Raw genomic sequence first — 15538 nt, 5'->3', positions numbered from 1 at the left:
TGCAATACAAATAAACATTAAAATAAACATTTTCATTTAACACATTGTTTATATACATATATGTATAATTGTTCCAACAAATTTATTCTATTCTATTTTATGGAATCACTTGAAATTAAGTAGTTTTGCATAAAGTTTAGTTTTACATCTTCTAACGTATTATAGTGAACTTTTCTAACAATACAAATATTAATAAGAATATTTTGTTTATGCATATTAAAAAAATGTTCTTTTCGATCTGCATATTTTGTTTATGATTTTCGGAATTCTTGTAAGTAATTCGAATCAATTGCTGCAATTAAATATTTAAGTTTAAAACATTCAACATTTTGTTTTTGATTTATCTATTTTACTTTTGATTTTCATAGTTCTTTTGGGTATTGAAAATCAAACTGTTTAAGACAATATTCATTTGTATAATGAAGTATTTTATTCATTGACATTCGAAATTTCAATCTCTTTGTTAGAAGTATTTCAAGAAGATAGAATTTTGTATTTGAAAAATTTCGAATTCATTTTGAAAAGTAAGTATCCTTAATGTTGCTAATAAAGTTCATAATTAAAATCGCTTATAATACAAAAACTAAATCCAAAGAGTTCGACAACAATATATACTAAATACGATTTTAGTATTTTAAACTTGCAAAAAGAACAATAAAATTAATACTAAATATGCGTTGAGGAAAAGAAGAACGTTTAGTATTCAAGATTTTAATAATTAAGACTAAATATGCGTTCAGTTTGAACTTTTATGAATTAATACTATAATTGTGATTCGTATTTTAAATTTGAAGAATATATACCAAATAGGCTTTTAGTATTTTAAATTTTAAGAGGAACAAATTAAATTAATACCAAATACGATTTTAGTATATTGAATATTCTTTCGTTCATTTTGAAACTATGAAGAAGAAAATATGAAGTGAACTTATTTAACAAATATGTTTTTGTAATTTTCTTAATTGCCTTAAGCTATCAAAATTCACTTGCGAAAGACATTGCACATTTGATTAAATGATAAAGAAAGGGAAAAGGAACGTAACATTTATAATGAATGCGATATTCGTGTGCTTGGAATGCTTTTTGCCCGAATTGATTTCGAGTAATTATTTATTTATTTGCAATGCAACTTTTAAATGCCACAGCGTACAAGTGTTTGCCTGGCATTTGTGGAGCACAAATTAAAGCAATTGGAAATCCATGTAAGATAACCATTCCTCTTCCTCTTCCTCCTCTTCTTCTTCCCTTCCTCCCTTCTCCGCTTTCTCTTCGGTCCTCGACTTGTGTTCTGAACTGTGTCATTGCTACCTAAATTTTTGTTGTTGTTGTTGTTGTATTTTTTTGGGAGCTTGGGAGCTGGCATCAAGTGGAGCTCTCTGCCTGCTGCCTTTTGCAATTCCCATTGTTGTTGTCTCGCTCTAGCATGCACTCTCTGTCTCTCTCGCTCGCTTTTTGGTTGCCTGCTTTAATGCGCCTTTTGCACAGAGTCTCGTCGTTTGTTAAGGTTGCATTGTTGTGCCTGCTGCTCCATTCTATTCCTATTTCTATTCTCTATGCCCTGTCTCCCTCTCCCTCTCTCTCTCTCTCTCTCGCTCTCACTCCCGCTCTGTCTCTGTCTGTGCTCGCTTTGACAAAAGTTTTTTGCGCTAGTTTCTTGCCTTTTATTTGCTTCACACGCTGCGCCTTTAGTTGGTGTTTTTTTTTTTTTGTTGGCCGAATAAAACATTAAATAAAAAAATATATATATGCTATATACATACATATGTAGTATGTGTTGTGTATATATCTAGAAAGAGAGAGAGAGAGAGAGGGGAAAAAGGAGGCAGGCAAAAAGTAGGTAAAAAGTTTTCGGCCACCTACTTTTCGCTGTTATTTCGCATTTCGTTTGCTGCTTTTGCTGCTTTTGGCCAATTTCCGGTAATTCAGTTTTATGCAGGAACTTTTTGCGTTTGTATTTATAAATAAATATGATGCCAGCAGCAACAACAACAGCAACAACAAGAACGTTGGTCCTCAGATCACGATTCCTGGCCAAAGCTGCCAAGGTCAGTTCACTCTGTTTGTACATGTCTGTGCGTGTCTGTGCGTGTCTATCTCTGTGTATGTGTGTGTGGCGCACTTTAAATCGCTTGGGCTATGGCAAAAGTTTTGCCATTCGCCGCGTTGCGCGTTCGCAAATACACAGCCAACAAATGATGAGCATTATTTATACTTTGTTAGCGAGCGCGTGTGTGTGTGTGTGTGTGTGTGTGTGGGCTGAGCTTCTTTAGGCACTTGGTTTATGTGGCTACATAATTGACTTTGATAATTTTCACTTATTGTTGTTGCCTAGTTACCCAGGCAGCAGCAACAGCAACAGATTCAAATTCTCTTGTTAATTTGATTAGAAAAGTTTTCGCATGCCACGCTCTTCGCTCTGTTCCGTTCCATTCCCTTCCGTTCTCATTCCATTCCATTCCGTTCCGCCGCCATCTTTTGCTCCGTTTTCGCATTTATGAAGCGCAAATGTTCCAAATTTTTTAAGCACTCGAAAGTTTGCTTCTTGTTTTTTATATTTTTCGTTTTTTTTTTCATTTTTTTCGTTTTTGGTATCAACCCAGCGGCAATTGGACGGCTTTTTGTGTTGCTATATAAATCTTTGCTATACTCTATATATATTATATAAAATATATATATGTATGGTTGTGTGTGTGTGTGTGTGTGTATCTGTCTATCAAGTGTGTGCTAGCTGAGGGCGCACTTGAAAAGCATTTTCAGTGCTTTTTAGCCTGCGTCGGTCCCAAAACAAAATGTTTTCTGTTTTTCGTCCTCGTTGCTTTTTTGAGGTTTGCACTTTGGTTGCCGCTTCCACCTTCCTTCTCCACTCTTCTCTCTCTCTCCCTCTCTCTTTCTGTCTCTCTCTCCATTGCGCCACATCACAATCTACATGCTCCATGCTCTCTTTATCCGCTAGCGCTGCTTTGTTGTGGTCTAAGCCACATTCTGCACGCGGATAGTTGAAAGCCAAAAACAGCGTTTGTTAGTGCAAGCGAGACAGAGAGCATTGCTGAGTGAGAGGGGGAGGGAGCTGGAGGGGGGTTAGCTGGCAGTCATATCAGACACGCAAATTTGATTGGCAACGTTTTTAGTGTGCCAACAGCAAGAGTAACAACAAACAACTTTGTCATTGACAATTGGCCAACACACACACACACTTCAATACACACACACTCACACACACTTGAATACACACGCGTGTACACTCTCCCATTGAGAGAAGTGGGCCAATTTGCTTCGGGTTTAAATTGTATCATTCAATGCTAAAGACAAACAACACACACACACACAACTTTTGCTGTCCAATTCACAAAATAGTAGTCAAAAGAAATATATGAACATCAAAATTGCTAGCAAACAAAATGAAATGCTGCTGTAAAAACTCAGTTTTCAAGTCGTCAAAATATTGTTGTATGTTGCAAAGCTTGATGTGCAACATTTACTAACTTATTTATATCAGTTCACTTTGATGTAAAAAGCTCTCTCTCTTTTTATTAGCACCCTAAATGGCATATTTGTCTTGCATGATAAACTTTAAGAGATTAGCAAAAGCAGCAAAATGCGAACAGCATTTTGAAGTACAAGTTTTTCTTCACTGCCTCAGAAGATTTAAGTTTATTATTAATGCGAGCTTACAATGAAAAATCTAAGCCTTTGAAAAATCGAATATGAATTTCAATAGTTATAAAACTGCGTTAAGAAAGTTATGTAAGAATAACTACAATCGGGTTATTGCTGGTATATTTTGGTATATTTTTAATGCAGCTGTATAAAAATATACCAAATACAACTTTCGGTATATTTTAGTATTCTTTGCGGTATATTAATTTGGCATAATTTAAAGTATCTCACAGTCAAGCAATCTTCTGAATGTAGTACTATATTAAAAATACCAAATATAGGATTCAGTATTTTTGAGGTATATTAATTTGGTATAATTTAAAGTATTTCACAGTCCAGCAATCTTTTGAATGTAGTACTATATTAAAAATACCAAATATTGGATTCGGTATTTTTGCGGTATATTAATTTGGTATAATTTAAAGTATCTCACAGTCAAGCAAACTTTTGAATGTAGTACTATATTAAAAATACCAAGTATAGCTTTCAGTATTTTGCGGTATATTAATTTGGTATATATTTTTAGAATATGTTTTTATTAAATATGGCTACCGGGTATCTCAAAGTCGAGCAAACTCGACTCCAGCTTTCTTATTTGTTTTTAATAATGATATTAGCGTGGAATTAGTTAATGTCTTAGAAGTTTATTATTTTCATAGTTAATTCACTTGAAATGTATCAGAAGTTGCTTAATAAGCTTCACAAATATATTTCACCAGAACAGCTTTAATTGCGAGTTAACTTTAAAACCATAATTTAAGAATGTTTTTGCAAATAAAACATAAATTCTGTTTTTAAATAGCTGAATGAAAATGTTTCAAAAGTTGTGCATGAAATGTTGAAAATATTTAAATTAGATACTTATAAGATACAAATTTTGTATTTCATTAGTTGAATGCATTAATATGCTTCACAAGTTGTAATGTAAAACATAAATACAATATAAATTCCATAACTCAATGCTGAAATCAGTGAACATACTTAAAATATTTTAACTAGAACTCAGCTCAAAATTGTAAATCAACTTAAATGCTTTGTGAACTTTGGTGAAATGTTCAAGTGAAAAATTGTACATAACAAGAAATTGGCTAATTAATTTCCATCATTTGCTGCTGCTGTTGAGAAAGTAACTCAGTTGGAATTCCATTTCCATTTGGCAATAATAGATTCCTTGGGATTATCCAATTAGTTGTCCGATAAGCGTATCAAATATGGCTTGAAGGGCAATTAGAATGCATCAGAGATTAACACCAATTGGTTATGCACCACAATTAATAGAGCACTTACACCCACACATGCACACACACACACACACACACACAGAGAGAGAGCTTAGTAATTCTAGTCGAGTTAATCGAATAAAGCGTTGAGTGGTTTTGGGCAAAGTTCAAATTGCTTTGCGCCTTTGATGGGCTTTCCTTTCGGCAAATCGAATTGCATAGTTAATAGATTTATGCCCACTGTGCTTGATTATAAAATCATTAAAATTGTATGTTTGTACGATATTCGGGGCGACGCAACGATTAAAATGCCACGCGAGGAGGGGGAGGGAGGTGGAATGAAGTGCAAAATTGTAAATTGGTTTAATTGGTGCAGATGTTGCCACTGATTGATTAATTGACTGATTGATGCCCCTCTGCCGATTGATAATCAAACAAAACTCTAAATGATTTGCAAACACACACACACACACACACACACACACACACACACACACACACACACACACACACACGCACACAGTGCAAATAAAGCATGACAAATAAAGTGTAGCATACTTTTGAGCGCAACAAATTTGCAGCTCACTTTGAGCTGTTTAAAACTGCATTCGAGTTAGATGCAAACCTCCTCTCCTTTCTCCTCGCCCCCCCCCGGTGGGGCCGTGGCTTGCTAATACGTTAAGCTTGAGGCAGGTTTAAAAATAAATAACTTACCATAAAGGAAATGTCCACAGTTGAGGCTGAAGAAAAATCAGCAGCAGCACCGTTGAAGGAAAAGCGCACAACAACAACACAATTTTCCGCTTGTTGTTGTTGTTGTTGTTGTTGGTGCTGTTGCTGTTGCAGTTGCAGTTGTTGTTGGGCGGCCTTGGGCTGCCTGTGGCTCAGCTTGGAGTTGTTGTTGTTGCTTTGTTGCTTGTTCGAGTTTAGCAGCTTCCCGAAATACAACAAAAAAAAAGAAATAACAACAAAACGGGTTTTTCTTTAAGCAATATTTTTCTTATATTTCTTCTGCAGGTGCAGAGCTTGCTTGTTACTTGTCGCCTGAGCCTTGGACCGGTTGCACAGGAAGCTGCACGCATACACTGATACCGCACGAACACATACACACACACACACACAGCACCGCACACTCTCTTTTTGTATATTGGTTTAGCACTTAAACGCGCACACACAAGAACAAAAAAATATAATCATCTATATATATGGATATGGATATATATATAGCAGATTTGTCTAGCAATTTTCTTAAGAATTTTTGCTTTGCTTTGCAAATTGACACGAAATTCACTTGGAACCAAATCCTTTGCTTTTCTTGATATGATATGTGATTGCGATGTTGTTGTTGTTGTTGTTGGGTTGTTGTTGTTGCCGTTGTTGAACCTACGACAACAAGCAGGAAAACAAAACACTTGCAAAAAAAAAAGAACGAAAAAAGCGAGTTGTTGTTTGCTTTTGTTTATAGGATCTTTATAACTGGCGATTAATCATGTATTTTGTTTTGGTGGGGAGACAGGCAGCAGTCAACCGGAGGGGAGCGGGGGGTAGTAACTGTTGTCGAATTGTCTGAGACGCCTCCGTTTACGTTCTGCACTCCCGTTTGTTTTTCTTTTTTGAGTAGTAGTCAAAAAACAACAAAAAAGTTATAGTCGTTGCCGTCGTCGTCGTCGTCGTCGTTGTTGTTGTTGTTGTCGTTGTTCGCCTCACAATCGTAATCGTAATCGCAATCGCAATCGCAGTGGCCAAAAACGGTTTTTGGTGTTTTGGGCCTCGCTTTCTTGTGGATTTCTTGTGGGGGGCGACGACTGTTTGCTAACACGGCGGAACACGTACTAAAACTTGTTTCCAACGCGCGCGCTACGCTACGCTGCTGTGCTGTGCTGTGCTATGTGTCCAAGAGCGCAGCGACTAACGACGACGCCGACGCCGGCTGCGACGCTGGCGTTAACAGCAACAGCGCAAAACGGCACGCGCAGCAAAAACTGTTCCCAGCGGCAAAAACCGTCGCGTGCTTCTGCTTCTGCTGCTGCTGCTGCTGCTGCGTCGTCAGTTGATGCTAAAAATAGCGACGCCGTCGCATTGTCGCTCTCCAGAACATTTGTACTAAAAATGACACGACACGAAGGCGCGACACGACGACAAAGCCGAACACACGAAGACGAACAGACAACGAGTGAGCGTCCGTCTGCTTGTGTGTGTGTACGAGGAACTGCGACAGCAACGATTGCTTTATGTGGGGAAACCAGGTCGTTGTCTTCGTGCCCTCGTGTCTGCTGTTGTTCACTCGTGTATGCATATTGCATTAACAGTAGGATAACAGCAACAGCAGCAGCACATGATAACAGAGAGCTGGAATGTGTTAAGGGTCCCCCCTTAATAACAGACGCGCTGCTTCATAAATATCAACAACAGCAGCAACGGCAGCAGCAGCAACAACGGCAACGGCAGCGAGTCAGCTTAAGTGATATTATATACAAGCATAAATTAGCCAGACGCTGGCTGTTGCTGCTTCTGTTGCTGTTGCTGTTGCTGCCTCATTCCCTTGCGCACAAAAACGCACGCACACACATCGTTCCCTTGACACACCCACGCATTTGCTCTTGATTGGTGGGCAGCAGATGCAACAGCAGCCGGAAGCGTCCAAAGTGACAGCCAGCTAACTTGCTCCCTCTTCTCCTCTCCACTTCGGCTTTCAAGGTGTTTGCAGAGTGTGAGCCAAGAGGGGGAAGAGGAGGAAGGGAAGCCGCATCGATGGCCGATCGCACGCTGTGAAAGTGTTATATGGGAATGGGAATGGGAACTCTGGCGCATACAAAATGCATGCAACTGGCACAACTGGAAGAGAACAAATATTTTATGCTGACTGAAGACGAAGAAGAATACGAAAGCATTCCCCAAGACTCGCATCGCAGTGATGAGCCACAACGTTCAAGTCACTAACTTAACTGTTCCAAAGAAAGCGATGACTCTGACGATTTCTAGAGACTGTATTGAACTCCTCTATATGTACATATATAGCTAATTTTATATAGCTAGCTGTAAGCCTAATGACTTTTTAAGTCATTTCATTAACTACGTATATTTCTTTAACTTTAACTAAATTTTAAAAAAATGTAAATGAATATTTCTCAAAGAACTTTTACAGCTTTTACTTTAACACAGTATTATTATATTTTTAAATATTAAATATTATAAATAAAGATTATTATTCCACATTTTAGATGGCAACGAATTCGTTTTTCTTGATTCATCTTAAAAAAGTTCATAAAACAAATACCTTAAATGCTTTTGTTATATATGGTTAGGAGAAAAAATTTTTTTGATTAGCTTTATATAATACATATTATTTTCATTTAATATTCACATTATTTTCAAAAAATACATATTAAATTAAATAGAAATTAAGCATAATTGCAAATAAAACAAGTAAGAAATCTACAGACAACTTTGCTCGATTATGAGATACCCGATAGCTAAAAATTCCAGTATTAATTTCAAAATATACCAAAATAATATACCACAAAAATACTTAAAAAATATACCGAATGCTAAAATTTGTACATTTATATATCTATATATTTAAAATATACCAAAGTCTGTATTTGGTATATTGACATACTACATTTAAAATATACCATAGAGTGCAAAATATACCAGATTGTCTGCCAAAGCAACTAAAACCCGTATTTAATGAGTATTTTTTTTGCGATACAAAATAATTTCTTATACAACTTTCAAATTTTTTATGCAATCTCAATCAAATTTTTATGATTCATAAATATTGTAGTTATGATTAACTGTATCAAACTTGGAGATATTTGTATCTGTAGTAATTATTAATTTTCATGAGCGTTTAGCTTAAGGCCTTTTTAGGTTTTTTCACATATTTTTTATTCAAATATATTTAATATTTTATAATTATTTTTACAATGTCATTTCACAATTTATTAATGAATGAGTTGAAATACAACTTTGTGTTGGAAATATTTCACAGTATTATATAGTATATACAGTGATTATTATACAATACAGTGATTCGTAACTGTGATTCGCAGTGATCGCGAGTTTGCGATCAGCTCTGCAGATGTGACTAATTCACACAGCCCGTGACAGAGCAGAGCAAATGAAGCACGCCCTCGAATCGGTTCGAGGAACTTGAATATTGACAATGCACAGTTGTTGATCTTCTTCTTTGCAGTGTTGTTGTTGTTGTTGTTGTTGTTGTCGATTGAGAATGAGGCTAAAAGAATTTGAATAAAATGCGCATGCAAAAATTGGCACAAACATGTTGTGAACAAGATGAAAGCAAAGCAAAGCAAAGCAAAGCGACGACGCAACGACATTCAAGATGATGTTGCAAAGACTGAGACAGAGACAGAGACAGAGACAGAGAGAGAGAGAGAAAACAAAGAACGTACAAACTAACAATAACAATGATAATAATAAGAATAACAACAACAGCGGCAACAGCGAGAGGAACAATAACAATAACAACGGCAAACAGTTGCCGCCTCATAATTAAAACGCTTCGAGAGTGGCCCAGAATGCAAGCGTCTCTCTCTCTCTCTCGCTCTCTCTTTCTCTCACACTCCAGCTGGAGGCCAGGTTTCCATGTGCAAATTGTTTTCATGCCCATACTCTTCTTCGCCCCCCCTCTATGACCCACCATATGGCAGTATCAACACAATTTACGAGCAACGCCCCTTAAAAACACGAGGGTCGCCCCAAAAATGACGACGCTGCGCTTGATGGGGATTTTTTGAGAAGAGTGGGGAGGGGGGGTACAATGTGGATGCGGCGGTTGTGACAAACAAATGTCAATAGTGTGTGTGTTCTTGGCCATCGGGGCAAACGTGCTGCAACAGCAACAGCAACAGCAGCAACAGCAGCAACAGCAGCGGCTGCCTTTCTTTCCTCTGTGGCAACAAGCACACATTCTTCAATCGCCGCACTCAACTCCCATGGCAAGGCAACAAGAGCCGCCCATCAACGACAAATCAATGACGACGACACATGTTGGACATGCAACAGCAACAGCAGCAGCAGCAGCAACAACAACGACAACAACTTGAAAGAAACTGAAACTGAGTGGCAGGCGAAGGCAACTGCCACAAATTGAAACGGAGGCGCAGCAACAACAATGAAAGCATTTAAGCATTTGGAAGCAATTACCACAGCAATGATGCATTGAATGGCAACGCCAAACGGCAACAACAAGAATGTCAGCCAGAGAGAGGGGAGAGCGAGAGGGGAGCCAAAGCCAGGTGAAGGGGGAAGGAGAGACACACACGTGATCGGTCCGAATTTATATATGGCATTTCTTTCCCGGGAGTTTTGTCGGATTACTTACTTAGTAGCAACATTCGACGCTGTCGGCGGAAATACGAGACGCTTCAAATGCCAATGAGCCAAAACGATAAGCCAGCTAAGCAGAGAGAGCGAGAGAGATAGAGAGAGACAGAGAGAGAGAGAGAGAGAGAGAGAGAGAGAGAGAGAGAGAGAGAGAGAGAGAGAGAGATGAAGATGCTCCCCGACAGTTGATGATGACAACGTTGCGTGGAGTTGTTTCCGCACGCTGTCACAAAACGGAAGCGCTAAAGCCAACGGCATGGCCCATGACTCCTTCAAAATGTGGCACAGCAAATTGCTGGGTGGGCGCTACTGATCCACCCGTAAGCACCGAGAGAGAGCGAAAGAGATAGAGAGAGTGAGAGTAAGTGAGAGAGCAAGCATGTTAGTGAGAGGCAGATCGTTAGCGTGTGCTCTAATTGCTGCACTTCAAAAACACACGAAGAAATTGTTGTGTTGAATTTTGAACAATTGATACCCAGTACGGTGAATTGCATGTTTGGGGTATGATGTTTACAAGAAATTATCAGATATGATATGATATTATATTTACAGATTATCAATAGCATAATATCGAATTCATGGAATAAAAATAAATCAAAAATAATAATAAAAAATAAAAATGTTTAGGGTATGATATTTACAAGAAATTATCAGATGTGATACGATATAATACTTACAGATTATCAATAGCATAATATCGAATTCATGGAATAAAAATAAATGAAAAATAATAAAAATGTTTGGGGTATGATATTTATCAGATATGATACGATATGATATTTACAGATTATCAATAGAATAATATCGAATTCATGGAATAAAAATAAATCAAAAATAATAATAAAAATTCCTTATCAACAACTAAAAATGTAATTTCTTTAATGATATATGTATGTGAGATATCATAGTACACTCATAGAGTGAAAATAATGCAAATAATGTACCTATTATTATTACTATTTACTTGCTATTTACACAAAATATTCAAATCTAAAGAAGCAACGTGAACTTTTCGGCAAATTTGAAAGTTTTTCTATCATCTTAAAAGTCTACTCAGCTGCGCTTGATTTAGAATATAATTCAAAACTACAAAAAATATTATAAAAATAAAACCAAAATAATTAAAAAAATAAATAAATAAATCATGTAATTCTCAACGCCCTCGTTCTAAGTGATTAAATTTATTTATTGCTTTTAGGGGATTCTTAAGTAATAGAAATTTTGAGTCAAAAATTTCCATGGAAAACAACGATCCACATATTATATTATATTATATTATATTATATTATATTATATTATATTATATTATATTATATTATATTATATTATATTATATTATATTATATTATATTATATTATATTATATTATATTATATTATATTATATTATATTATATTATATTATATTATATTATATTATATTATATTATATTATATTCATATCATTTATATATTTCATATATTTTTTAAGGGATCCCTTATTGTCCTCAAAACTTTAACACAACTCGTTGTTTATAAGAGTCTATTCAATTATTATTTACGATTTTGTATAAAGAAATCTCAGCTTCAAGCAGAAAAACAGGGTATCTCGGTGTCGATCAATTCGGGTGTGCTATCTTTTCGGTCATATGAGCATTTTATGAGACGGCGTCGCCGCTTCTGGCGCTGCTCTTGTGGCTTCGACTTCTTCAACTTCTTTGGGTTGTTGCAGTTGCAGTTGCAGTTGCAGTTGCAGTCAGAGTTTCAGTTGCTGTCGCTGCTTGCTGGTTGTTGTCTTTGTTTATGTTCTGCCTCTTTAGTGGTGTTATGATTGCAGTTGTTCTCAGTTGTTGTCGGTGTTGTTGTTGTTGTTGTTTTTTCTGTTGCTGTTTGCGGCTTCCAAGCATCGTTGACAGCTGACGGTGCAAGCGCCGCTGAAGAGCGACAGCACAGTGGTAACAAATTGAACAAATTCAAATGTGACACACTGAAAGTGGAAATATTTATAATTTAGTATGAAATTTATTTCAATTGCAGTAAAATATGAAATATTGTCAAATATGAAATATTGTCAACTATATTTTTATTTGATAATTTTGTATATTTTAATTTAATTTAATTTCACAGATGTACAAAATATTTCATTATATCTGGTTACCAATTTTATTGACATATAGTAAATATATATACAATATTTTATTAGTTGATTTTTATTTTTATTTGAACGTTCTATAGTAATTCACATTTTCTTTAGTTAGTAATATATTTGGGTTATTCAATTTTTGAATAATAAATTATTAAATATGTTACTTGATTATTTTTGTATATATATTAAAAAAAAAAAACTAAAAAAATTAAATCAATATTTTGTTTAGTTATAACTATAGGAATAAATTGAAATTCTTTTATTTTAAATTATATTATACATATGTATTCAATAATAAATTATCAAATATTTTTTATATTGTGTTTTATAATAATATATATTTTTTAAGAAAATTAACCAAAAAAATGTATAATATAAAATCAATATTTATTTTGTTAGCAATAAATTTAATAGTTTTTTTTTTAAAGAAAAGTTATTTTCGTTATAAAATTTATTAAATGCAAATATTTTCAATAATAAATTTCTCAATATTTTTTTAAGCTATATTTGAATTTTTTTTATTTTTGAAGTTTATTAAAATTTAAATAAAAAAAAATAAAAATTAACAAATGAAACATGTGAAAAATGAATATTTTACAAAGTTAGCAATTTATTTGAATCATTTATTTATTATTTATCAATAATAAAGCTCCCTATTTTATAGATATTTAGCTAACATATGTATAAATAATAAATTTAAGGATTATAATAAATTATATATTTTTAAAGTTTTTGTTTTTTGCATTTTATATTTATATTTTGTACTTTATATTACTAAATTTAAATATTTCAATATTCATTTGTGTAATTTGAAAATTGCATAAACACTTTTACATTTTTTTTTATATATTTTTTATTGATATACAATCTATCTATTTAAAGCTAATAAGTAAATTCGTTGACGAATACAATGAAAACTTTTAAATGAATATAAAATTATCATAAATTTCCTGTAATTTTTGGTGTGTATTTTTTGTTTATTGCCCACTGTGCCGCACGTCAAATCGTTAGCTAAATTTTTTCAGAAAAGAACCAAAAAAAAAAGAGGAACAAATCGGAAACGCTTTGCACTTCCGTTTTTTCTTGTTCTTTTTTAACTTATTCCTTTTTTGTTGTTGTTGTTGTTGTTGTTCTTGTTGTTTTCAAGTGTGCTGCGCGTTTTCATTTTTTTTTTTGTTGTTTTTGTTTATTTCAATAGAAAATTTTAAATATTATAGTTGTCGGTTGCTGTTGTTGTTGTTTAATGGTGTTGTTTATTGTTCTGCTTATGCGTGTATTTATGCACATCTGTGTGTGTGGGTGTGTGTGTGTGTGTTTGCATTTGTATTTGTATATGGAAAGCAATTTGGCTTTGTTGTTGTTTCAAATTGAGTTTCGGCGTTGATACTTTTATTTAGCCATGGCCCCGACCTAACTCGACCCCACCCCACCCTCTGACCCCTCCAACCCCTCTGACCCCGACTCCGACTCCGACTCCGGCCCAGTTTCAGTTTCATTTGGATAATACACGTGAAGCGAATGTGTGAGGGAGTTTCTGTGCGTATGTGTGAGTGTGTGTGTGTGTGTGTTGTTGTTCAAGAGGCTTGATGAGCGCTTCCGTTTCCGCAGTGCGAGGCCAATTATAAAGCTGTTCGAGCCGTTCGAGCGCAAAGCATTTCCAAATAAATGTTGCTAAAGTAGTGCAAACGAAATAAGGCTAAAATATCAATACGCAGCAGCAGCAGCAGCAGCAACATCATCATCATCATACAAGTTCATTGTTGTTGCTGCTGTCATTGTTATTATTGCTGAAGGGGGCACACGTCAATAATTGCGCTTGAAAATAAGTTAAAGAAAACACAATGAAGCAGAAGAGGCGACCAGCGACTGCAGAGACAGACAGACAGACGGACAGACAGATAGACAGACGGACAGACGGACAGACAGATAGACGGAGAGACAGTCGGACAGACAGTCGGACTTTTGCAGTCAGTGAAGCGAAGCTCAGCTCAACTCAACTCAGTTCAGGAGTCAACTCGATAGGAAAGGAACCCATCGAATGAGGGAGAACAGCAGCAGCAGCTCCTCCACAAACACAATTCGCAATTCTCGCGTTTTAATGTGAAAATCATGCAATGAACCAAATTCAAACGGAAATGATTCACACTCCAGCTGTAATACTCCTGCTGCTGTTAGTTGAGGGAGTAGAGAGAGAGAGAGAGACAGAGAGAGAAAGAGGGAGAGGGAGAGTCGAAGAACCTCATTATCATCATCAGAGTCACATCAACATCAACATCAACATCAACATCATTGTCGTTGTCATTGTTGTGAGCATCGCTGAGAACATTCAGAGACAAATGAAATTGCGTTCTCGCGCGCCATTTGAAACAATAACAACAATAACAACAAGAACAACGAGAAGAACATGAAGAACAACAACTGATGTTTGCCACAGCACGTTGCACGTACCCTCCGAACACATGTAAAAACATATTGCGAGCGTTGTCAACGCAAATATTTCACTTCCTGTCTTCGATTTGCCGTCGCCGTTTGCCACTTGCCACTTGCCGAATATTTATGGCTTGACTTCTCTCTCTCTCTCTTTGCTTCTTTACAACACTTTTCACACTCGTTCCCGCTGTCTTTCGTTTTGCTATTCTCTCTCTCTCTCTCTCTGTAACTGTCTCTGTCTCTGTCTCTGTCTATTTCTCTTGTGCTTCTCGTGTTCAAACTCAAAAGGTCAAGGCTTTTCACGTTTAATTAGACATTCAACACTGCCAGCGGCGCGACTCAGCTTACAACACAAATTCCCACAATGAAAATTAAATGAAAAGTGCTCTGTGCAAAAAAAAAAAAAAACAGAAACGTTCGAAAAAAGAAAGAGAACAAAATAACACAGCCTACTGTGTTTGCTATATAGACTAAGAAAATTCCACGAAATGTTTGCATAAAATTCTAAAATTGTTTTAGTTGGTTCTGCTTTATTTTTGTTGTTCTCTTTAAAGCAATTTGTTCACAATGTTTGCACATTCTTGAGCATATGGAAAAGTGTTTGCAAACTTATTCTATGAAAACTTGAAAAAATATACAAATATATCAATTAAAGATAATGTTAATAACGTTTTAATTGCCCAAGTATTTCCAATTTATAGATTAGGAATGATTAAAGAATAACTAGACTTTCTACATATTTTTAAAGCATTCGT

General features: G+C 35.5%; 1 protein-coding gene across 1 annotated transcript in view; it reads right to left on the bottom strand.

Annotated features, from left to right (window-relative positions):
* The window catches only part of LOC133849392 (irregular chiasm C-roughest protein), a 65633-nt gene extending 58934 nt beyond the window's left edge, over positions 1–6699 (bottom strand). Inside the window, exon 1 of the mRNA XM_062285438.1 lies at positions 5592–6699. The gene's annotated coding sequence lies outside the window, so the exon portion shown is untranslated. The remainder of the gene's footprint in view (positions 1–5591) is intronic.
* Positions 6700–15538: the final 8839 nt, after the last annotated feature.

The sequence above is a fragment of the Drosophila sulfurigaster genome, chromosome X, assembly GCF_023558435.1.
Source record: "Drosophila sulfurigaster albostrigata strain 15112-1811.04 chromosome X, ASM2355843v2, whole genome shotgun sequence".
In the NCBI taxonomy this organism is placed as follows: domain Eukaryota; kingdom Metazoa; phylum Arthropoda; class Insecta; order Diptera; family Drosophilidae; genus Drosophila; species Drosophila sulfurigaster.
Note: the sequence above shows the minus strand (reverse complement) of the source record. Positions and strands in the feature narration are given on the sequence as shown.